Source organism: Mus musculus, chromosome 17, assembly GCF_000001635.26.
Source record: "Mus musculus strain C57BL/6J chromosome 17, GRCm38.p6 C57BL/6J".
NCBI classification, from domain to species: domain Eukaryota; kingdom Metazoa; phylum Chordata; class Mammalia; order Rodentia; family Muridae; genus Mus; species Mus musculus.
The window spans coordinates 49,240,295-49,264,372 of NC_000083.6; the positions used below are offsets into that span (position 1 = coordinate 49,240,295).

At 46.5% G+C, this 24,078-nt stretch overlaps 1 long non-coding RNA gene across 7 annotated transcripts; it reads right to left on the minus strand.

Annotated features, from left to right (window-relative positions):
• Nucleotides 1-246: 246 nt before the first annotated feature.
• Gm30532 lies at nt 247-23,718 on the minus strand. 7 transcript variants are annotated; one of them, XR_876860.3, is made up of 7 exons: nt 23,479-23,718; nt 19,665-19,749; nt 14,761-14,929; nt 11,768-11,903; nt 6,719-6,845; nt 6,372-6,472; nt 247-703 (listed from the first exon to the last, which is right to left on the minus strand). It is a non-coding gene; the product is annotated as a predicted gene, 30532 (long non-coding RNA). The 7 variants fall into 7 exon arrangements; XR_385630.4 differs by lacking the exon at nt 247-703 and adding an exon at nt 1,234-1,497; XR_876859.2 differs by lacking the exon at nt 247-703 and adding an exon at nt 6,097-6,285.
• Nucleotides 23,719-24,078: the final 360 nt, after the last annotated feature.

Genomic DNA, 24,078 nt, shown 5'->3' on the forward strand with positions numbered 1-24,078 from the left:
AAAATTGCCACAAGACTGGTTAGGATTCAAAAAGCCCTTTATAATGAGTGGATTCTGCTTTCAGAGTTACCCCAACACAGTGGCTAAGAACCTTTTTTTGGACTTGTACACCTTCTAAAATAAGTGTATTAATTTTTAAGTTTTACTCATGTAATACTGAAAGCCATGCTATTAAACTATGAAAGGCAAAAAATTTTAATGACTATAAAGAGACCTATAAATGAATATTATTGTATTTTCTCCCAGCCTTCCACTTTCTCCTTTTAACCTTTTAACACCCAGGGATGTGCTCCCATGTTGGAGGTCATGCCCACAGAGACTGGGGCAGGAGCTGTGGCCACTGAGGATATGAAGTTATTGCCCTAAGTTTGGCTCTCCTCCTCCTCCTCTTGGCCAGCAATCCCCATTCTCAGAGAGACTTGGCTCTTAGGATCAGAGTGTGACCTTGGGGCATCCCTCTTCTCCCCCCATAACGCTTGATGTCTTTATAGGCTAGGGGAGCTAGGGTGGGCAGAGCTGGGAAGCCTCTTGCCTCTCAGGAATGTTCTGAGAGGCAACCACAGGCACCGGGCTATATGGGTTCCCTCTTGGCAGGGAAGGGCTTGGCTGCTTTTCTTGAAAGTTCTCAGCCCGTGTTAAGGAGCTGTGAATCAACCCGTGTTGATTTAACGGGATGAAGCATTGCTGGAGACGGCTTCCTCACCTGTAAAATAAAAAGGCTGGACTGAGCAATTGCTGGGGCCGTTCCTGCTCGGACAAGCAAGGCTTCCAGAAACCCTGGCTGCATGTAATACTGTGGGCTTGAACAACAGAGCTGAGAAGGAACCAGGGAGGGAAAAGAAACGTGTTAGGAAGTTCATCTCCCACTGGGTATTTTTACCTGGAAAGGGGGCTCCAGCATGGCTCAGCACACCCCCAGTCCTTGTATGACTAACAGCCCTGATTCTTCACTGAGCTTACCAACACACTCAAGGGGCCAGCCCACTGCCTCTTTTCCTAACCTCAGCTTCTTTTCCCTTTTTTTAAAGACACGGTTGGTCGGCGGGGTTTCTGCGGCTCTCTCTAGAAATAGTCTGGAACATTTTTCTTTTGGCAAAAGACAGGCTATGTGTAAATTTTGCTTATTCAGTAAATAGAGCCATGCAGGGCATGGAAGAAGATAACTTTCCTTTAATTTCTCTCTCTAGGTGTGTGTGTGTGTGTGTGTGTGTGTGTGTGTGTGTGTGTGTGTGTGTGTTGGGGGAGGGAGAGTGAGAGAGCAAGAGAAATAACTTACTTACTTGAAGGTGAATCCAGTAAAGATTAAAAAAAAAAAAAGACTCAGAAGTAGGGACAGGGAAGCCAAGGGTACTGCCAGTCACGGAAGGATCCCAGACAAGGAGGTCATGCAGGCAGGACAAGTGGCCTTTGGGTAGGAAGCAGGTGAAGAAGGAGGTACAGGAGATCCCTGGGCCCCCTCTCTCTCCTCTCTGCCACAGCATCTCCCCATCAAGCCTCCTAGAATGCACAACAGACCCATGGATCTCAATGTAGTGAATGGCAATGTGCAACAGCCCAGGGGGAGAAGGCACTGCTCCCCCGCCCCCATGCAAAAGGATACTCAAGAAGATTAAAAAAAAAAAAAACTCATCTCTCAGTGTAGACTATGGTCACAAACATTTACCAGCCATCATCCATAAAGGGACCTTGTTAGCATTTGGAGGCTCAGAATCAGCCACACAGGGATGTGTCCTGGCTCCACCACAGCTGAGCTGTGTGAGGTTAGACTGACTGCTTAATCCACCTGCTCCTTAGCTCAAATCATGAATACAGGTCAGAGATCCTAATGCAAACTGTGTGGGCCTATCCTGGGGATTAGCGGTAATAAATGGGAAATGGCTGCCAACCTGGGGTGCCTCTAAAGCTGGGTTTTAAGTGCCACACAGGAATTATTTGCTCAAGATAAGCAGCTAGATCAGTCTTAGTCTGTGGACCCTCACCACCCCATGGTATGTGGTTATTGAGCCTTCCTTCTTCTCCATCCTTCCCACCCAGCCTTGAGGAAGAGTCATTTTATTCTTACCATGGGCAATTATTGACAGAATGACTCCCTGAGGAAGCACAGGTCATTGGTGGCCAGATCAGAGGCCACGGAAGGAAACAGAAGCTTGAAGAGCTCCCGGGTCATGTAGGTGCCGTTTCCTTTATTTTATTTCACATGTGTGTGTGTATGTGTGCAAGTAGAGGCCAGAGGATGGTATCAGAGATCTCACTGTCACTCTCCACCCTATTCCTTTGAGACTGTCTCTCACGGAACCTGAAACTAGGCTGGCAGTCAGTAAGCCCCAAAGATCTCTTATCCCCACAGTGCTAGGGGCTATGGGTAAAGCCACACCTGATATTTTACATGAGGATGGCACTTGAACTCGGGTCCCCAAGCTTGCTCTTTTCCTTGTCTTTCTATCCTGCCTCAAGTTGGTTTGCATTTATTGATGCTATTATGTAAAATAAGGGTGGCAAGATCGTAGCATTGAGACACTGTGATATCAGTACCAATACCAAGACAGCCTTAAGTGACTGGCAGGCATGGGGAGTGTATATGTCAGGGACATGCCGGGCCAAGAAATGATCTGAGTCCTGGGTTAGATGAAGCAGACAGAGAATTTCTTGCTACTCAGAATGACATGTGATTTAAAAGCTATGAAATGTTTTCTTCTGGAACTTTCCATTTCCTTTGTTGAGCACATGATTGATAACCTGAACTGTAGAAGCCAAACTGTTGCAAGGGGCTCCTGGGCTTCTTATTAGCAAACGATAGGGTTCCCTCCATCCGGACAAGCTGAGCCAGACTGCTCAGGTCCTTCTGGGTGGGAAGGACCATCTCTGCCTGGGACTCTCAGTGCTCGCACCCAGAGGACAGTTTGGACTAGCTGCTGTTCCCCAGATGCTGTGCGACCTGAGCTACTTACAGAGTAGAGAGGCAAATAGCCTGCCTTAGCCTTGGGTGTGCATCCTAAGTAAGTAAGGGCCTTTCCCAGTGTCCATACCTCTGTAGAGGTCAACACAGTTTGAGTAGAGTCTCACTGTGGGACCCCTTGAAGCCTTGGATGCCAATGAAAGCTACCCTGGGCTCTGTTGAAAGACACTAATGGTTCTGCTGGTGCTGGGGTGGGAGAAGCCTGCTGAGCTGGAGTCTCCAGCCCTGAGTTCATTTGCTTGAAAATCATGGTTTCTGTCTCTGCAGCCACACACTCAGGGTTGCTGGGAGAAGGCTTGTCACTGGCGGCTCTGGAAACAGATGAAGTGGATCAGGGCAGCAAGCCAAGAGCTCTGCCTTGAATGGATCGACAATGACAGACTCAAGGGTCATTCTCTATGAAGCACAGGGATGGACCCAATGTCAGCAGAGAGAATTTTCTAGAACTGGCTCAGGCTGGGCTCCCCTCCAAGCTTTGGCACTTTGCAACTGGGTAGCCTCCAGCTAGACATTTAGATTTTTCTGAGCCTTGGCATGTTCCATTAAAAATGGGCATGGTGGGGCTGGAGAGATGGCTCTGTGGTTACCAAACACCTGCAGCTTTTCCAGAGGATTGGGAGGGGCATCACTGCCTGTAGCTTCAGCTCCAGGAAATCTGATGTTCTTTTCTGGCCTCTACAGGCACCAACACACACATGTGGCCTACTCTCACAGACACAAGGTCAGACACAAACTTAAAAGCATCTTTTTTTTTTTTTTTTTTTTTTTTTTTTTTTTTTTTTTTTTTTTTGGTTTTCTGAGACAGGGTTTCTCTGTGTAGCCCTGGCTATCCTGGAACTCACTCTGTAGACCAGGCTGGCCTCAAACTCAGAAATTCGCTTGCCTCTGCCTCCCGAGTGCTGGGATTAAAAGCATGTGCCACCATGCCTAGCTTTTTTTTTTTTTTTTTTTTTTTTTTTTAGCAAAGAAGTTGTTGGAAATGAAACTGTCCATTGTGTGGGCTGGCCCCACCTTCTCCCTCTGTACCACGGGCTTTACCTTCAGCCTCATCTCTGTGGTCAGCTTGTCATCAGTCATCTTTACTCATTGTCTCTAAGAAACAGTAGTAAGAAGAGACATATACTAAACATGCTGGCACATACTGCAATCCCCACACTCACAGTGATGAGGCAGGAGAATAAGACTTTGAAGAAAACTTAGGATACACACACACACACACACACACACACACACACACACACACAGAGGCCAGACAGAAGAGAGCATTGAGCATTTGATTTCCTGGAGCTGAAGTTATAGGCTATGGTGCCCCACCCAGTCCTTTGGAGCCATCTCTCCAGCCCCATCATGTCCATTTTTAATAGAACACACAGAGGCACAGAAAATCTAAATGTCTAGCTGGAGGCCACCCAGTTGCAAAGTGCCAACGCTTGGAGGAGAGCCATGCCTGAGAGCCCATAACTAACATCCATTAGCTCTTATCACCCCCTGGAATGTATTGTTCCAAATGGGTTTTTTAAATTGATTTTTATTTATGTGTATGTGTGTATGTGTCAGGGGGTTGTGTGTGTGTGAGTGTGTTGTCTCCTGTGACCAGAAGAGGTAGTCAGAGCTGGGTTCCCCTGGAGCTGGAGATCCAGGTCATGTAAGCCACCTTGAGTGACTGTAAGTGGTCTTAGCCTTGAGCTGTCTCTCTAGGTTCTCCAATAGTTCTCAAGGACAGTTACAAACAGCTTATACTTCACCAAAATAAATAGGATTGAGTCCATGAGAAATTGAAGGGAAACTATAAATAAACTGGTGACCAGAATGCCCTCCCCACAAATGGAAAGCAGAATGGAAGAAGGACGAATGCAGAAGCAGAAGTGAGTGTGTTTCACCACAGACTTACTTATTTTGATATAATGTGCATGGGTGTTTTAATTGCATGTATGTGTACCATGTGCATGCAATGCCCTTGGAAGCCAGGAGAGGGCGCTGGAACCCCTAGCACCAGTGTTTCATATGGCTGTAAGCTACAATATGTGTGCTGGGAATTGAACCTGGGTGTTCTGAAAGTGCATCAAGTGCTCTTAACCATTGAGCCTTTTTCCCCCCACATCCCTTACACTCTTTGAGACAGTGTCTTATATAGTCCAGGTTTAGCTATATAGCTAAATATATAAATTAACTATGAGCATGGGGATTGCAGCATGTGCCATCACGCTTGGCTCAAACAATATTTTATGATAAATATGTGTATATGTATGTATGGAGAGGTATTTTATGGGGGTTTTGCTTGGTGGGAGCCCTGGTTTGCAGCACACAGAAGTCTGAGAGTCCAGCTGCTCAGGGCAGCAATGATTAGCTACCCTTGCTGAGTCCTACGCATCAGGCACTCGCTGATCAGGGTGTGTTCCCTCCCAGCCCTCTGGTGAAATGGGCAGGTACCTCACTTTGCAGCTGAGATATTGGGCCTCTAGATAACTTCTTGCCTCCCCAGATGCCTCTCTGATCTGTGTCAGTCCCGTGTGTGTATGTCCGTGTCCGTGTCCCACCCCCCCACCCCCCGCTGCTGCCACCTTTAGCCCCTTGCCCATATAGCACAAAGTCTGGCACACAACTGGTGCTTAATAAACGCTTGAGGAAAGGAAGCAAGAAGGGGAGAAGAGCATGCCGCTGAACCACTCAGCCTTCCTTGATGCTCTGAAATCATTTCTGTCTGCTCCTTAATTCCCAGCACACTCAGAGGCAGAGCCAAACAGCACTTAATTGCTTTCTGTTGCTAGGTCTCAAATGTTCTGTCAGCTGGCATGTGCCTCTGAGCCCTACAGTTGTTTGGTGCTGGTGAGAAATAAAGCCGGATTGGTACAGAGGGAGAATGGAATTCTGGGAGCCTGTGGATGCCTGGCCACCTCCACCTCACCTGCCTTGACCTCCCTTATTTAGTATTTGCATAGACGTATGTTTGAATTGTCTGATTTCTGAGGCATGGGGGCAAGCCCAGCACTTGGGAGATGGAAACGGGAGAATCAGAAGTTCGAGGTCACACTTGGCTACATTTTAAGTTCAAGGCTGTATGCGATCCTGTCTGAGAGGGGGGTGTTATTAGCCTTTATTAAAGTGCAAAATGACGGGTTCCACAAAAACATTTTCATATGTGTCTATAATATAGTTTGACCATATTTCCCCCGTATCTTCCTGTCTCCCCTTTCCTTAATAGTCCCCTTTTACTTGTATGTTGTTATTGTGTCTAGGTTTTATACATAAGAGACAGCACAGTGTATTTTTTTATCTGAGTCTCATTTATCTTACATTATATGGCGATCTCCAGATCTGTCCTTTCTTTCCTGCAAAGACATTTGGCTTCACTCATTTTTCATGGCTGAATAATACTTTGGTGTATACACATACCGAATTCTCTTCACCCACTTACCCACTGATGAGCATCCAGGCTGATTTCATGGCTGTTGCTCATTGTGATTGGTGTTATAATGAATGTGACTGTGTCGGTGTCTCCTGACCCTTGGTTCTTTACTGAAAGTAAAAGTGAAGGAATTGTTTGGAATGAACATGCCTGCTACCTTCCTCAAACCCTAGGACCTTAGCTTTGTCCCTGCCCTTTTCCCCTCCCTTGGATTCTTTGCGTCAAGAGCTCCGATTTGCCAACCATTCACCAGATAAGTCTAAATTACACTCTCTTTGCCCCAAGCCAGTTTTTTTGTTTTGTTTTGTTTTTTGTTTTTGTTTTTGTTTTTTGAGAAGCCTTAACCAAAGACTTACCCAGAGCTCCAAAGCTTCCCACGCAGTCCTGGGGAGGCATCTCCCCTCTTCTGACTCACACCTCGTCTCCTTGGAATTGCTGCAGATGTGTCTCTCCTGCCCCTTGGGATGATTGCATCTCTCTCCACTGCTTGTGTTACACAAAGTCAACATTCAATGAATAATGAATTATGGAAATAATAACCAGGAAGAATTTATGCCCTGGCATTGGCGGAGTCCAAAACAGAGAGCGAGAACTCGTTGTAAATTACACCCTGGGACTCGCAAGTGAATAACACAGGCGCCCTCCCCAGAGACCTCCACACCAGCTCGTTTAAATTAATAAATCCCACTTTCCCCAGTACTCGAGTAGAGTAACAGTCTTTATTTATGTGTCTCAGAATCGGCCGGAATCTCCGAGCGAGGGAGAACAATTAGCCAGCCTGTCTTCCACAGAGAAATTTCCCAGACGCCACGAAGCCTGTGGACTCTGATTTTGGCTGAACGTAGGAAAAGAAAAATTGAATTCCACCTGACAAATTGATTGCTTCGAAATCTACAGGCTGCCAAAAATCCAAATTGGCTGAATTTTTCCCTTCTCGCTTACCGCTCTTGAGTTTTCTGTGTACAAGCCTAACACCCTGCCACAGGCTGGTCTTTGCAGAAAAATCACTGGCATAGCATAAACAGAAAGGATAGGGTTTGTCTGATGGGGCTCTGCCTGGGGTGCTCCAGGCTATGTGTGTGTGTGTGTGTGTGTAGACTGAAAAGAACCTCAGGTGCCACCCCCCAGGAGCTGTCCACCTTATTTTCTTTCCACTATTTTTAGTTATGTGTATATGTCTGAGAGAGGGGTCCATGCATTTGAATCCTACCAAATGCTGGAGATACAGGAGTTTGTGAGCTACCAAACATGGAGGCTGGGTACCAAACTTGGGTTCTCAGCAGAAGCAGCAGTGCCCTTAACCACACAGCATCTCTCCAGCCTCTACCTTGACTTTTGAAGCAGCCTTTCATCTGCTAGGCTGGCTGGCCAGTGAGTCTCAGGTATCCTGCTGTCTTGGCTTCCTCAGAGCTGGGGCTGTAGGCATACCCCACCATGTCTGGCAAGCACTTTTAGAGACTGAGCCATCTTGCCACCTCCTGGCATTTTTAATATGTAACAAATGTACATTTTAAATATGTACAAGGCCTGGATCTGAGGCCCCCCAGTCTTAGAGAGAGATCACTGTGGGGTTCATGAAAAGTATAAGACAGGCTGCTGGAATCTCTATGCAGTGTGTTTTCCAATGGGGATAACCACAGCAGACCAACACACAGACCACTACACAGACCACTAAACAATCTGTCCATGAGTGCTCTGAACATGCGAGGTGGGGACTGGTTCCAGTCTGCCTCTTTGGAGGAGGAGGTAGGTGTGGTAGTTTGAATGCTTGGCCCATGGGAAGCAGCATTATTAGGAGGTGTGGCCTTGTGGGAGGAGGTGTGTCACTCTGGGGGTAGGCTTTGAGGTTCTGAGTTCAGGCTCTGCCCATTGTGAAAGAGACCCTTTTCCTATCTGCTGAAGAGAGTCTCCTCTGCCTGCCTTCGGATCAAGATGTTGAACGCTCAGCTCTGTCTCTAGCCAGCATCCTGTCTGCCTGCATGCTGCCATGCTTCCGGCTTTGATGATAATGGACTAAACCTCTGAACCTGTAAGCCAGCTCTTCACAGCAATGGAAACGCTAACTAAGACAGTGGAGGAATCTTTCATACTCCCATCTCTCCAGCCTCATCCTCAGATGATCGCTGATCTGTTTGCCATGCTCACCCCAGCTCATCTGGCTTTAGGACGCCTTGTGAGCCAGGCCCTTTCCCCTTTAATCAACACAGACCTCACACTGTTCTCATGTCAGATAGTAGACCCAAGCTCTGTGGTTCCCCAGGTCACTTCAACTTCTGACCTACTGGATACAAAACTGTGGCTTCCCGAGTCCCTAGTTCAAAGAAAAGACTTTGGGGCAGTGAGCATGCCGCCACACGGATGACAATGCTATGTTCCTGGAATGTGTCACCTTCTTGGATCACCGTGCCTATCCTCAGCCATGACCGAGTATCACATCCTAGGCAGCTAGAGTCTCATTGCAATTTTTCTCCTGGGCATGATGAATGGAGACCCCAACCACATGATGGCTCTCCATCACGTACCAGTGGGACATCATCAAGTTGAAGAAGCGCTACCCTGGCATGTGGGGATTGCTCACTCAGGGCCTACAAAGAGAATGAATGACTCTGTGGGGTGAGGCCTCTCCATCCAATCGAGCAAACAAGACTCCAGGATGCTGTCTTGCATAGGACCTATCTCTGTTCTGGACATTTATTACTTCTTGCCAGGCCAGGATTTCTCTTCCTGCCTTCCAGTGTTGAGAGCCCCAGCTGGAGGTAATTAAGCCATGGGCAGCAGAAGACAGCCTCAGGCTTGCCAGCCTCATGTGCAAGAGGAATTCAGAGGCATAGAACCTAGGTCTGGGAGATGGCTCAGCAGGTCAAGACCTGAGTTGAAATCCACAGCACCCATGCTGGCACATGTGCCTCTGATCCTAGTGCTGGCTGCCACTTAGAAGCAGGTTCAGCAAGAGACCCCATCTCAAAAGAATAATGTCTACAAAGGCATGACCTGGTCTCCATGGAGACTCAGAGGGCCAGCCCGGGGATGTGATCACTCCTCTCTCAGGGCTTCACAGGCTGGGTACTGACACTGTGAAGTGGGTAATTCTTTGGGGATTTCTGTTGATGATGATGGTAGATGCTGTCTGTCTGTCTGTCTGTCTGTGTGGTTGTGTGTGTGTGTGTGTGTGTGTGTGTGTGTGTGTGTGTATGTGTGTGTGTGTTGTTTGAATGTGAGTGACTTTGATAATGGGGTATCTTCTTCAATCACATACAGTCTCTCACCAAGCCTACAGCTTGCCATTTTGGCTAGAATGGCTGGCCAGCATATGCTCAGAATCTGTCTCTACCTTCTCCCCGACATGCTCTGTAACATCCCGTTTTTTCATGAGTCGTGGCTATTGTTCTATTGTACTCAGCTTCTGATACTTACACAGGAAACACTTCACTGACTGAGCCCCTCCCCCACCCGCCCCCACCTGTCTTCTCTTTTTGTTTTGTTTTTATTGTTGTTTTGAGATGGGATCTCACTAGCTCTGGCTGTCTTGCAACTCCCTATGCAGCCCAATCAGGCTTCAAACTTGCAACAGCCCTTCCTCTGCATCCTGAACTCTGGCACTGTAGGCATGTACCACCACATCAGGTCTTGACAGAGAATTCTTAGAGATAAAAGCTGTGCTGGTAACCACAAGATGCTTAGCAACATTCTAACAGAATTGCCACTTCTGGAATCACCAGGAAGAAAATCCAGGCTGAGTGTGGTGACCCACACCTTTAGTCCCAGCATTTAAGAGGCAAGGACAGGACCATTTCTGTGACTCGAGTTCAAGGCCAGACTGGTCTCCATAGTGAGACCTTGCCTCAACAAACCTCAATCAATAGGTCAAACAAAATGGCATCAAACAAGTTTAATAAGCTGCTTGCAAAGTAGAGCTGACACTCTCTTAAGCATGAGGCTTCAGAGGTCCCAGCCAGGGTGGGGTATGGGATGGGAAAGAATTTCAAGTTGGGCTCTGCAATAGTCTTTCTCTTTCCTTCTCTCCTCTCTCCTGGGAAGCAGAAACCCAACCTGAATCTGTATCCTTCTTGCAGTCTGCTGATACCCCTTGTCCTAAAAGATAATCCACATGGTTCCCCTCCAACTCCTGGGGTCCCTGCTGCACCCCTATCCCCATCCCCACCCCTCATCCCTCTCTTCTCTTCCTCTAGGGGAAATGAGAGGAGACCCACATAGGGCCCAGTGCTTTCTACAGCAGTACTCGCCCCAGATGTCTTCTTTGAGAAGCTCGTGTTTTCAATTACCTCCTAACACACCTCCAGGGAGCCCAGCCAAGCGCGAGGATTAGTAGAATAATGAGTTTAAATTATTGAAGGTTTTCTCCCCCTCTGTCTTTATTCTGTGGCAATATTGAATCTAATCCAGGTCCAGATGTACTGGGCGATACATGACAGGTTATGGCTAATAAGCCATCTCACTTTCAAATTAATATGCAAATTCCCCTGGAGCTGAGGAGTGGGAGACTGGAGCTGGGGACAGCAGGGACTGTGCACTGAAAGCAGGCAAAGAGAACAGGCATCCAATTCCTCTTTCCATTTCCCTGGAGTCTGATTGGAAAGTTCCTAGGAGACAGGGAGGAGATGGAGACTAGGGAAAGTCCTCTTTGATGAGCAGAGCCCCCTAACAGGCGAATGTCTCCCTCTGCAGGGATGTTTCAGGCTGGAGAAGTCAATCCCAACATGGCTCCACCGTGTACTAAGAGTGAGGCTATGGCTGCAAAGCAGAAAGCTAGCAAGGCTTGGGAAGACGAGACTGCTGTCTTTGTGGCAAGTGGAGGGGAGAGGTGTCTGCCTACAACATCATTTGTTTATTTATTGTATACATGTGTGCATGTGTGTTCAGATGCATTTGTGAAGGGTGAGTTCATAATCATGTATTTGCATGTATCACTGTTTGCGTGGACAGCATCTTGCATGTCATCCCTCAGGTCCTGTTTGCCTTGGTTTCCATTTGTCTTGGGACAGGGTCTCTAGCTGAGACTTGGAACTTGCCAAGTAGGGGCCCCAGGGATACTGTCTGTATCTCCCCAGTGCTGTGATTACATTTACTACATTTAAGTGTGTGTGTGTGTGTGTGTGTGTGTGTGTGTGTGTGTGTGTGTGTGTATGTATGTCTGGGAACAGTTTGCAGGAGCCAGCACTCTTCCACAACATTGGCCCTAGAGAATCAACTCAGGTACTCAGGCTTGGTAGCAAGTAGCTTCTACCTGCTGAGCCACTGTGAAACCTGTAAAGATTTTGTTTGTTTTAATTTTGTTGTGAGGCAAGGCTTCGTGTTGCCTAGGTTGGCCTTGAACTAGCTGACTCGGTTGCATCTAATTCTTCAATAGCCTATGGCTCAGTACTTGGTCTGAGAGTGCTCATTACCAATAGCAGTTGGGCTCACAGTTGAATTCATCAGTGGATGACAGGGTCATGAATTTGCAGTCCAGTGTGAGCACAAGTTAGGTGCCACCCTTTGCGATACGTAATCCAGACAGGCTGCATCAAGACATCTACAGGGCTAAAGGGGAAACGGAGTCACTTTCAGGGTGGTATTGTCACGGAAATTTCATAGGGAGGTGAGTCTTGGGTGCTTCCGTCTGCCTGGTACCTCTCTCTGCAGCCCTGTTCATCTGCTTTCAGCAGGGAACCAGGCTGAATCCCCTGTGCCTTGTTTGAAGAAACTCATGATTGAGTGGCCCTCTGGCAGACATAGCCATAGGGACAGAAGGGGAGGCTAGCAGCAGATGGCCCCAAACTGGTGAGGAAGGGAGCCGTGAGTCTCCAGCTGGAGGATGCACCCATGTGCATACCTTGTGGGTCAGACTGATATCCGCTATGGTTCATTAGGCAGGGCTGGCTCTACAGGATTTCTGTTCTGTAGTCACTTAATCTTCACATTGGGCTCTTTAATGCTATTTACCCTCCTGTCTTTTCCCTTCTCAGAGCTGAAGTCATGGCTGTCATTATAGCTCTCTCTGATTGTGGGAGGGGGAGCTTGACAGGGAGTGGGAGAGAGCTGTGTCTCAAGGGGACAGATACCCAGAGCAAAGGCAGCGAGGAGGGGTGAATAGATTCTCACTTATGCAGTGCAATGCAGTAATGTTGCTGGAATAAACCCATATAAAAGACACACAATCCAGATATTTTAATCATAAGTCATATGCCTCGATTGGGCAGATCTAGAGTTATACTAACTTGTTCCCCAGCTACAAGACCCCTTCCTAGTTGGAGTTTCTTCCAGCCACATGGTTCTGGTCCATCATAGCTTCTTCCTCCTCTTCCTCTGTCCCCACTTCTCCTCTCCCTTCATCCTCTCTCCTCTCTCTGCCTGCCCCCATTCTCAAGCCTCCAGTCCCACCTCCCTCCCCCACTGGCCAATCACAGGCTCTAGCCTTTTATTGATCAGTTAAACTGGGGAGAAGGTTCATGTGGCAATACCTGAGTACATGATGGTCTGCTCAGTGGGAGCAACCCCTTTGGAGGATTAGCATCTGTATTAACATCAGAATACAAACATCATCAGGCCAACCCACTACACATTAGCAGCAGCAAGTGTGAGCACTTCGATCCACATTCACAGTTATTAAATTGAATGCAATTAAAACTTCAGGTATGGGTACTGGGAAGAAGGAGCAGTCTGGAACACACACGCTAAGTAAGCACATGGATATGAATTTGGATCTTCAGCAGCCATGTAAAAGCCAAGAAAGCAGAGATGAGAAGATTCCTGGGATGGCTCTAGTTAGCCATTCTAGCCAAATGCTGAGCTATAGATTCAGTGGGAGAACTTGTGTCAAAAAATTACGATGGCAGGCAACCGAGGAAGATAGCAGATGCCCTCTGGCTCCATGTTCATGGACATACATGTGCACATATTGCAAACACATGTGCACACATACAAACACATGTAACTTCAGTTGCCAGTCATAGTAATCTCCACACTAATGAGGAAGCACATGTGGCTTCTCGCTGTATCTTTAGCAAAGTGAGGTGGCTCCATCCTCAATAAATGCTCTTGGACAACATCCTTTCTGGGGCTTATTCCTGGTTTGTTCCTGGCCCCAGGCTCCCAAATCCACCTTGAAACACTCCCCAAAGCTTAGCTAACGAAAGGTCCTCATCTACTAACCGCCCCCGCCCCGCCCCTCTGTATAGTCTAGTAACCTCTTGAGACCATGCAACTGGAGCAGGATTATGGGCAGCTGCTGGGGACAAGAGGGAGGGAGTTAATGCCATCTCAGATGGCTGTAATGACCCTTCCCATCCCTCTCTGTGAGGAAATGTTAACAGGCGCCACCTTGGGAGGTTCTCGTGCAGATATTCACAGCTTCTCTGATTTCATGATGACAGCTGTCACATCAGGCAAGGAGGATAGAATCCCACAACACCCGAGGTGAACTACTTCCTAACATAACATGGCCACCACTTGTAATAGTGCCACCAACTAGAGACCAAACAGTCCATACATGAAGCTATGTGAGGAGACCAGTCCAGGGTGGAGCTATTATAGGAATCAATGGGATACACCATGCCTTGGACACAGGCTTGTGGAAACCCACGTAGATATCGAAACCTGAGTGCTGACACACTCTAAGGCTGGGACATAGACACATCTCTTCCCTTCTCTGGACCCCATTCCTTGAAGCTGAATGGCAACAGTTCAGAGACACACCTTCAGTGGTACAACGCAACTCCATCCTTCCACATGAACATCCATCCATCTATCTCGGGGAAGTTCATTCAGGTCACAAGCTCCGAGGCTGACTCCCTCCCTTTGCTGAAGTTTCAGGGACATGAGTTTTTGTTCCTGTCACCTCCTCCCCCCGATTAGTATTGACTAAGTGCCCACCAAAACTTTGCAGAGAGCCCCCTCTGTCAGGTCCTGTCACAGAGAGGAGAGGCAAATTTATGTGGAGCCAAGATTAATCTTCCTTGTCCTTTCCCATCCTGTCCATGTTGGTGCAGGGGCTGTGTGAGCTGAATGCAGGCAGGAGGGGGTTGTAGAAAGGACTAGCAACTAGATGGTCAAAGCTTTGTCAGAGATCCTGTGGAATAGCAGAATAAAAACCCTAAAGGGGAAAAGAAGTGGGATTTTTAGTTACAGTGAAGTAAGTTTAAATCCTGACCGTGCTGCTTCTAAACTTGATCTTTTTGAGGAAATCCTCAGTTCACTCATGTGATCAGTGGGGAGCCCAGCATGGGAAGCTGGGTTTTTTGGGATGAGTATCTGGTAAAGGCAGAAGGCAGATGTCTAGTGACTGCAAACTTGGGACTGCAGACTGCAGGAGTCAGAGTTCTCCCAGTTCAAAGCCACAAAAATAAAGAAGGAATTTTGAGGGGTTGCCATCAAAACAAAGTCTAAGGAGATGGCTCACCAGCCATGTGCAGAAGAGCAAGGGGCAGGACCACTCCGGAAGTGCAGCCAGCAGGAGCACGTTGTCTTCAAGAAGTTACTTTTAGAAACACTGCAGCTCCAGAGGCTGGGGAGATGCCTCAACCAGCAAAGCTCTCGCAGTCCATGCATGAGAACCTAAATTCAACCCCCTAAAAGATATACAATAAAGAGATGACACACATTTGTAATCCCAGCCCTGGGGAGCCAGTAACACAAGGATCCCTGGTGCTCACAGGAAAGCCAGCCTAGCCAAATAGGTGAGCTCCAGGAAAGTGAGAGGCAATAACCCAAAGGGATGACAAGGTTGAGTGCAATAGAGGAAGATACTAGTGGTTGACTTCTGAGCTCCACAGCAGACAGACAGAGACAGAGACAGAGACAGAGACAGAGACAGAGACAGAGACAGAGACAGGGACAGGGACAGGGACAGGGACAGGGACAGGGACAGGGACAGGGACAGGGACAGACAGACAGAGAGACAGACAGATAGAGGAAGGAGAGAGGGAGGGGAGGAGGGATGGGAGAAGAAGGAAGAAAGACAGCTCCAAAGATTCCTAGAGCCAGCTGTGGTCCCAGGAGTCCTGTCCCTTCCTGGGACATCAGAATCTTCCCTAGCAACCAAGAAGTAGGACTGCCACCTTGGTCCCTGAGCACTACAAGGATGCTCTTAGTGATGGCAGTGGTCAGGTCTAGTCTCAGTATTTGCTTATGAAAGGACCCTGAACCCTAGAGGTATGGACAATGAGGTTTTCATCTGCTGTGAGTGAGGCTTGGACTCGCTAGAGCAACCTTCTCCTCCCAGCATGCATAGCTTTAACAAGCTAATGGATGATTAATGGGTCCCTCCCCCTTACCCTCCATTTATCACTAGCAATGAGAGTCATGGGTTAGACGCATACTTCAGAAAAAATTGTAGTTCATACTTAGTGTTCATTGATTCTTCTGAGCTTCCCTTATACATTCTGCTCATCAAAATACATGATTTGCATCTTAGATGTGCCTGCAGGTGCTTCCTGTTTCCTTAGAATACCAAGAAAGCCAACTCCTACTGATACAATATCTAATCCTTTGACAGTGCACCATGCTATACCTACATCAGGTGGGTCCCAACTGCAGCTTATACCAGCCCCAGGAGCCCAGTGCCCTCTCCTGACCTATGTGGGCAACTGCACTCCTATTCACACACCCACACATTGATATATACAGATCCCCATAATTTAAAAATAAAAATAATAATTTAAAAAGAGCTTGGGGGTTTCTAGAAGGAGATGTTTGATTCAGTGTGGAGCAGGAAGGCAGCCTTGGGAACCAAGTGTGTACCTCAGTGGCTTCTGAAGTACAGAAAGGAGACCCTTGTCATAAGATCAGGTAAGATACAAGCTGTCATGCGTCACATCTGTGGCAGCTTTGGGTGTGGCAAGATCAGAACTGTGCGCCTAGACATAAGGAGGTGTCAAAATTGTAATTATGTAAAAATCAAAAAAAAGCTGTCACTTAATATGTGAAGCTAAAAGCTATGTCCAAGAGACTCTGTTTAATTCAATTTCTCAAAGCCTTTTGTATGGCCTGTCCTTAGCTTAAGCTTATGACCATAGATGCTTATATAGGTGTTAAAAGGCTAAAATAAAACAATTCAAACTATATTAATATCAAAAGTATAGTCATAGTTGTGAGTAGCTCATATTTAGACCACAGTTCTCGCTAGAGGAAGTTGGTGACTGACCGACCAACCCTCAAAGGTTGCCACCGACTGGCTGGTTTTTAGCAGTGTGTTCAATGAGGCACGTGATCATTGATGGTTTAGACCAAGATGCGTTGTCACTGATGGATCAAACAAGTTTAAAACTGGCTCTGTAAGAAAATCCATCTTCATCTAGAAGTGTAGGGGCTTCATTATTAAATTTAGTGGGTGGTTCAGAATGGTTTGTGTGTCCATATGGAAAGGGGCAACCAATGCCTGTTGTGATGGATCAGTCAGTGCCTGTTGTGATGGACCAACCAGTGTCTGCCATGATGGACGAACTAGTGCCTGCTGGCATGGACCAACTAGTGCCTGCTGTGACAGACCAACCAGTGTCTGCCATGATGGACAAACTAGTGCCTGCTGTCATGGACCAACTAGTGCCTGCTGTGACAGACCAACCAGTGTCTGCCGTGATGCACCCAAACAAATAGGAGGTGAGATGTACGGCTGTGAACTTTTAGAACTCTATGGACAAGTAGAACTTTTTCAAAAGCTTGCAAAAAGATTATCAGTCATTTGGAAAGTGTCGAGAATTGAAATGCCTATTGACTCCTCAACAGCAAGTGGAAGCTATAAAGAAACAATCAAAAACTTCTGAAGGAAAATTATTGTCAGAGTAGAATTCTACACCCAGCCACTGATCACCTGTCTGTACTTCCCTGGCACCCATCACCTATGGGTAAGGGCTAAATAATACGCCATCTTCGGGTGTGCAGTATCAATCTTATTTTCCTTAAATTGCTTTTCAGTAATGTGCTAGAGGAAATAGTCCACCAGAATAATAGACCAGCAAGAAAAATGAAACAAACAGGAGGAACCCATTGTTGGAGACAGATAAAGAAAATCAAGGAAGGTCCCAGGGAGAGCTTAGCTGTACCCACAGGGCAGCGAGTGTAGATGTGGCTCCCAGATGTGGCTCCCAGAAGTGATGCCCCAGCTGCTCACCTTCTTTTCTGTCCACAGTTGGGAATTCCTGGTGAACTAAACACTGAGAGTCTGTGTCACCTCTGTGTCCTGGTTCCCAAGGCCTTGCTAGCTCAGCTGTCATCCAAGAGTGTCCACCTTGCTTTTTCCTCCAGTGGTATAGCAACTGCTTTGAAGGCTACTACTCATTGTAGGAATGCTTGCAAAGGCAGGGGAAAAGTAAAACTGATGACTAGACAAAATAATAAGGGGCCAGGGCGATGAGTCACCCTGAAGTGTGGTCTAGGCTCCACACATGTGAAGACCAGAGCCAAGACAGCTATGTTCTCATGTCGTTTGTTCACCTTTCATCCTAGTGCCAGAGAAATACAGAAAGACACAGAGCAAGCTGGCTAACTAGACTAGTCATATCTGTGAGCCCCAGGTTCATCTGAATCTGCCTCAATGAATAGGGTCAAGAGTGACTGAAGCCACCTGATGCCTCCACAAACATGTGCACACATGAACATACATGTGCACACAGACAGATAAATACCATGCACACATGAAAACAAAGGGAAATGATACAGTGAGTACCTCTGGGAGTGAGGAATGCACATGCCTAGAGGCTTGTCCTTCAGTGTCTTTAGGGCATTGGTTCCAGGGTCCCCTTTGGACCTTGAAATCAACAGATGTTCAAATTCCTTGTATACATGGTACAGAATTTCCAGTAACTTACACCTATCTTCCATAACTTTAAAATCACCTCTGATGTATTACAATGACCAGTACAAAACAGAACAAAACAAAACAAAACAAAACCAACCAAAAACTCTAATGCTATATGGTTTGGCTGGGGACATGGCTCAGTGGTTAAGAGCAATGGCTGCTCTTGCAAAGGAACTAGGTTTGATTCCCAGCATGCCTATGGTGGCTCACAACCACCTGCAACTCCAAAGTCAAGGGTCCAGTGCCCTCTTCTGGCCTTCATGGGCACTGCATATACATGCTACAAAGATACATGCAGGCAAAACACATAAAATAATGGACAACAGTTCTTAAAAGAACAAAGTAAAAAGTCCACACATTTCACTACACACACTAGTTTTTTTTCAAACACTTTCCATCTGCCTTTGGTTGATTCCACAGGGGCAAACCCCATAGATATAGAGGCAGCTTGTCCTAGTATTTCTTAACATCAAGAAAACTCAAAACGATTCTGTATAAACAATGGTCGTCCCTGTGTTTCATTCTCATCTGTTGGGATGATCCATGTCCCAATTTAAACAATTCATATTATCTGGCATAAGTAAACCCACTATGATGCTTGCCACGTGCCTGCCCAGAGCCATGACATTTTTAGTACCAAAAGGATAGCTCAGAGAAAAATCCACACGTGAAGATGGACAGTCTGCCTGTTATCTCCCTCAGCAGCAGATGAGATTGCTTATTAAAATAGAAAATTGATGTATGAGTGTTCTGAAGCCTGAGCCTGAGACGTCCTTCTGAATTCTGTTGATTATCTTCCACATTTATTAATGTTCGGATTAGTGTCCACTCACACCACGTTCTCTCCTCTCGTCCCTCTCGTCTCCTCCCCCTCCCTTTGCTTCTTTCCTTTCTTCTTTCTTCCCCTTCCTTCTCCTTTCCCCTCCTCCTTTCTTCTTTCTCCACCTGCTCTTACTTTCTTTCTCTATTTTCACCCTTTAAGCTAAATATGCCAATAATTGAGTGTCTCATAGGCAATAAGCCATGCCATTTACTTTTATAAGTCTATTAGATAAATATTAGTTTTACTCATTTCACACAGGGAAATTGGAATTAACTGGCATGTGTGTCTTTAATCTCTATCTAATTCATAGACAATAGAGAAAACCGTGTCTATGAATAGACTTATATACTCCGTAGCCTCTGTACCTGTACCATAACATGAAGTGCCTATTCTCTTTATATGACAGGACAATTACCTGCTCCCAAACACAAAGAACAATGTTTCCTTTAACCCAACTCTAGGGTCTGTTTACTTTTCTTCACAGTTGTGCCATTTTCCCCTTATTTATTTTAGTGTTTTCATGCTGAAAACCAAATTATTACAAATAGAACTTATCTTAGATGGCAGGAGGATGCAGAGAAAAAATGGTCAAATATACACTGAATGTATTCACACTGGATTGAAAGAGACAGCACAGTGGATAACAGCTAAGTTCAACTCTTAGCACCCAAGTTGGGTGACTTACACTGCTTGTAACTCTGGCTCCAGTGTGTCTATCCAATGCCCTCTTCCGGCCTCCATGGGCACTGCTCTTGTGTGCACGTAGCCACCTACACAGACACACATGCATACACATAGTTAAAGAATAATAAAATCTAAAAAATATATGAACATGTCAAACTAAAAAAAAAAAAAAAAAAAGAAAGAAATCTTCATTCCTCAGTATCTGCTTTGTGTGGTTGCACCGGGCTTTCTGACACACATCCTATCCTACCCAGGTCATCTCTCTTTGCTCTCAACAACCATCTCTAGCTCTCATGGTCCAAACCTTCAACACCCAGATTCTGAGTCATTTATGGTTTTGGTGTTCCATGTATGTAGTCATGTAATGGGAGGCATAGGGGGTGCCCCTGGAGATTACCTGAATCCCATGTAACTCCTATCCCTACTTGGGTGTTCAATTGTCTCCTTAGGGTCCTGAACTCATTCTTTGCTTGTTGATCCATTGCACAAGGAGATCAGGGAGTGACCAGGTCTTGACTTCCATTTTTTTTCTTTCCTTTTTAAAGTTCTCTCTCTCTCTCTCTCTCTCTCTCTCTCTCTCTCTCTCTCTCTCTCTCTCTGTGTGTGTGTGTGTGTGTGTGTGTGTGTGTGTGTGTGTGTGTGTGTGTGTGTGTATGTGTTGCAGGGGGTACCTGAAGAGGCAAGAAGAGGGTATCAGGTGCCCTGGAGTTGGAATTACAGGCTGTTGTGAGTCACCAGATGTGGGATCCACACTGGTAAGTGGCCATTGATTGTAGCAACAAAAAATGGGGGGAGGGATTCCAGTCACTTCTAGCTATAGTAGAGTCCTTCCTCAATGGTCTGGAGAAAGGGGTTGAACTTGGGACTTCTAGAAGATCAGGAAGCACTCATAACAACTAAGCCATTTCTCCAGCCCTCCACCTTGTTCTAAACAAGGTCTCTCTCCTTGTTTCTGCCCCTTCACCTTGCAGGCTAGCTGGCCCATAAGCTTCTGGTAGATTCTCCTGTGCCTTTTATGCCACCCTGTGAGTGCTGGGATTACAGATGCATACAACCACATCCTACTTTTTACATGGGTCCCAGGGAGCTAAGCTCAGGTGGCCAAGATTGCATGGCAGGTGCCATAGCCACAGAGGCACCTCCCCAGGTTTTTAACTTCAGAGAATCACTGTCATGGTGTCCTGTGGCAGCAGCATTTGGGCAACTGATCCCCAAGACATGGAGGTGGGAAGCAACATTTTAATACATGACCTTGTAAGGCTAATAATTTGGGAATACACCATTTCTCCTCCATCTCAGGGTCCAGAAGAGTAAAAGGGTACCTGTTATTGACTTAAATAATAACCCTAGAGAGCATGGCCTGAGCTCCCATAGGAGCTACCAGTAAACAATGGCAGTACTGGATCTTCAAATGACTGACCTACATGGCTTTTCCTATCTGGCATCCCCAGCATGCTCCTTCCCTCCTGATCAGGAGCCAGTAGAAAGAAGATGGAGGGGAGGGATTACAATATGCACTCCCGAGATTATGGCAGGATCCTTCTTCAATGGCATCTGACCTCTCCTCTATCCAGCCAATTCTGTTTATACTAATAGTGATTCAATACCTACAGGGGCTGGAGAGATGGTTTACTGGTCAGGGGAACTTACAGCTTCTCTAGAGGACTGAGTCTCAGTTCCTACACCCATGATATCACCATACCTGCTCTTTCAGCCTCAGTGAGCCCTACGTGTTCATGGTGCACATGAAAACGTGTAAAAACACAGATAAGACAATCATTTAAAAAGAAAAGAAGTACTCATGCACTAGAGTGGGATTCATGGGACCCAGGGGAGTCACCTCATCTCCATGTATACCTGCTCTGATACGTGAGCCATTTGTCTCTTCGGGAGTCAATGTCAGCATAGAGTCTGCACTTATGAAACCCTGAAAAGTCTGGATTTCAATTCAGCTGGAACTATAGGTGCCACCAAGCCCAGTTTATGTGGTACTAAGGAGAGAACACAGTGCTCGACGTGTTCTAAGCAAGCCCTGAACCAGCTGAGGCACATATACCCAGTTCACTGGCTCCTATATTCAGAGTCTGGGTACCACTCTCCATGGGTGGATTCATGACACCAGCAAAGGAAGCCAGCAGATTTGAAAGATAAAAAACATCTATGAGCCACAATGCAGCTGACTTTTACCCTTCCTGGGGTAAGCCTTGCAACTGTCTATTTCTCTTTTACCTCTCAAGTCTTCCACACAGAGAAGGGAATCCTGGGAAATGTAGTCCCATTTTAGCTCAATCCACTCATTAGGAACTTACCACAATGTCCTAGTAGACAGAAATACATGTGTGGCATGAGATGGGGGAGGGAGGGAGGGAGGGAGGGAGGGAGGGAGGGAGGGAGGGAGGGAGGGAGGGAGGACTCACTGATTTAGTTATGCTGGCTGAGATCCTGTTTCTGGCTCATCAGTGCTGGACACACACACACACACACACACACACACACACAGAGTTCTTCCTAGTTCTTCCTATTGCTACTGAACTGTCTCAGGATTCATGCCACATCTAAGCTATGCACAAGCCCAGGAAGAACCCCTAGTGTGAGTTATGGGTAAGAAGAAAACCTGTACCAGTTGGAGACCTGATGGGAAAATAGCCCACCCCACCTCCCGCAGACGGTTTGTTTGCCTCTGCTCATTAAATGAGTATAATTACACCTTCAGTTGGTTTTTGTGTGCGCTGTCTTTAATTGGCAGTGTGAATGCCTCTTCTCGGGGTTGATTTATCACCTCAATTTCCATTAGCACTCTCTGAGCATCTCTTTTGATCTCTTAATTTGGAGAATCTGGGCATCCATCTTATATATTTTATCAAGTCTTCATATATTTGGGGCAGCAAATATTTCTGATTGTATTTATCAGCTATATTTCCCCTTATCTGTTGCTTTCCTTCTGATGTTTATTTTATTGCTTTTTATTGTGCAAGAGTCCTTGGTTTTATGGATTTCTTCACATCCATCTTGTTTCTGTTGATAGCCTCCATTTTTAATATTCATAAATTTATTTCCTCCCAAGAACTGAGATAAATATTCTGTTCTATTTTCTTGTAGATAATTTTTTATGGATTCGATTTTTATATTTATCTTTGACCCACTGGAGTCTGTAGAGAGCAATATTAAAGAGTCAGCCTCGGGTGTCAAGAAGATATGAGCTTAGGGCAGGGAGATGGCTCAGTGTGCAATGTGCTTGTGGCACAAGCATGAGGGCTCGAGTTTGGTCTCTCAGAACCTCTGTAAAGAGAGGGGGATCTGTAGTCCCAATGTGGGGGAGGAGGAGACCGGAGAATTCCCAGGGCTTGTAGACTCAGCTGAATTACTGATCATCATAGTCCATGAGACACACTGGAGACAGAGAGAGAGGAAGACAGAGACAGAGACACAGAGAGAGACAGAGAGAGGAGAAGAAAGGAGGGATAGAGGGAGGGAGGCGAATGGAAGCAAAGGAAGGAAGGAAGGAAGGAAGGAAGGAAGGAAGGAAGGAAGGAAGGAAGGAAGGAAAAGCTCCTATGTAGCAGGCTCTGTCTAGCACAGTGGACATGGGACTTTGGGACATGAATGGATCATGAGGGTACCAGTCTCCATGGGTTGATTCATAACTTGATGGCATGATTGTGAGCTTTTGTAAATGCCAGACAGTGGGACCTAATTTAAGGAACCAGGTCACTAGGAGGTATGCCCATGAAGGATGTCCTTTGTCCTGCTATAAAGGGAGAGCACACAACGCAGTGCCTCTGTCTCATGGCCCCTGTCATGATGAAATAACTCACCTTATATGTCCAGAAGCAACACAGCCAAGTGCACAAGGACTGAAGCCTCTGAATATAGGAGCCAGTGAGCTGGGAATGTGCCTCAGCTGGTTCAGGGCTTGCTTAGAACACACAGAACACTGTATTCATGGCTCAGCTGGTTCAGGGCTTGCTTAGAACACACGGAGCGCTGGATTCATGGCTCAGCTGGTTCAGGGCTTGCTTAGAACACACAGAGCGCTGTATTCATGGCTCAGCTGGTTCAGGGCTTGCTTAGAACACCTGGAACACTGTGTTCTCTCCCTAGTACCTCATAAACTGGGCGTGGTGGCACCTATAGTTCTAGATTTGGGGAGGCGAAGGTAGAAGGTTCCGAAGTTTATGGCGTGGAGAAATCGTTCAATAGTTAAGAGCACACGGTCATAGTGTTCATGCAAGGACCCAAGTTGTGTGTCTCTCACCCACATCAGGTGGGAGATTCACAAGCATTTGTAACCCAAGCTCCAAGAGGCCCAACCCCACTTCCTGCACCCAGGTACTCTGCTTAGGAGCACAGACCTCTTCCCTCACCCATCTACATACTTAAAGATAAAAGAATCTGTTAAAAAAAAAAAAGAGTTC